The sequence below is a fragment of the Triticum dicoccoides genome, chromosome 7B (assembly GCF_002162155.2).
Source record: "Triticum dicoccoides isolate Atlit2015 ecotype Zavitan chromosome 7B, WEW_v2.0, whole genome shotgun sequence".
Lineage (NCBI taxonomy): Eukaryota > Viridiplantae > Streptophyta > Magnoliopsida > Poales > Poaceae > Triticum > Triticum dicoccoides.
This window is the reverse complement of record NC_041393.1, coordinates 760,064,238-760,065,924: the sequence shown is the minus strand read 5'-3', so window position 1 is coordinate 760,065,924 and position 1,687 is coordinate 760,064,238.

The window sequence follows — 1,687 nt, the reverse complement described above, 5'->3', positions numbered from 1 at the left end:
TTTATGATTTTATCTATGAACAACAATAGATCGGCTAGGATGGCAACAACTATTGATATTGGCCGTCATGTGTGTTTTTCGATCCACCGCCGATTTTATGTATTTCTATGAACAATACCACTTGAAATATAAAATATAGGATGTCGTTATCTTAAAAATAAAATTATGAATCAGCTCGGTTCAGACATGCATGGTACGGTGTTGAGGACATATGCAACGCTGACCCGCAAACTGGACACCGCATCCATACGTGGAGGGGGGGGGGGTCGTGGACATGGATGCGGGAGCCGGCCACCCATGCTAGCCGCATACATTTCAAGCCAGATTTCAACTAAGCGGATGAATTACAAGCAAAGCAGATGATTTTTATATAAACCGGACAATAAAATTTACATTTTCAAAGTTGTTTTAACTAGACTATACCAGGCTATGCTAAAACTAGTCTAAATGCAGGCAGCGGCGCATCTCCACTCCCACGACATGCTTTCCCTATGTTCGGAAGCCCGCTCATGAACTGTCATGAATCCCCAAGGGATATGCTTCAGCGGGAGTGGAAGAATAGCCTCCCCCCGCCGCCCCGAATCAAGGAGCAGTCTTGGTTTTTGGGCGGGGGGGAGACGGTCACCGTGGCTTACCGCCCCATGAAGAAGGCAAGTCACCAGTTGTGCAACTCTACGACGCGGTGGCAGTGGCCTTCGTGTCACCCAAGCGGGGTGGCGGGAGTAGTCCGGAACGGTCAGCACACCGTTACACACCCACATTAAATGGCAAAGCACATCCAAATCACGCGGTCCATAGGGGTGTGGGCGATTTGAAAGTCCGTGTTGGAGATGCTCCGAGCGGCCGACTTAAACTCTCCAACTTGACACGCCACACAGAGTGAATGGTGGTTACGTTCCTTGGCTCGTAAGGATCCATGCCCATGCATGTGTGTATTCTTCCCGCCTAACCGACCAACCTATACAAAGCCCAAAGTGCCAAAAGTCTAAAGCCGCTTTTGGGCGCTACATCACGTCTCGTCGACTCGTCATGCCCATCCATCGCCCGCCCTTTGCTCAAAAAGAAAAATCTGCTTGCTTCTTTTTGATGGTCAGAATCAACACGATGAGCCGATGAGACTCGCCGCGGCATGCACAGCACAGCATGTGTATCGGCCGGAGTTCTTTGATTAATCATGAACCAGTGGCTGTAATAACTAATAAAGGTGGCAGGCAGGGTTTAGGCGCGAGCCTATGATTGCGTACTTTGACCCGCTCGATGGATCCAGAGCCGTCCGCACAGCATGTGACGCCAATGCAACTTTTACACGCAGAAGAGGATTGAACGGTGGTTGGCTCGATCGGGCCAGCCTACAGTGCGCAAAGTACAAAGCTGCTTTTTGGGCGTTCGCTGGATTATAGTACTCCCTCCGTTTCATAATGTAGTGCCTATAGATTTTTATAAAAGTCAAACATTACAAACTTTGACCATATTTATAGAAAAAAGTAGGTACATCTAGAATACCAAATGCATAACATTGGGTACATCGTGAGTTATATTTTCAGAATATACATGTTTCGTATAGTAGATGTAGACAGTTTTCTCTATACATTTGGTCAAAATTGGCAAAGTTTGACTTTCACAAAAATCTATAGGCACTACATTGTGGAATGGAGGGAGTATCATGCATTGATCAGTCACCTTCTCC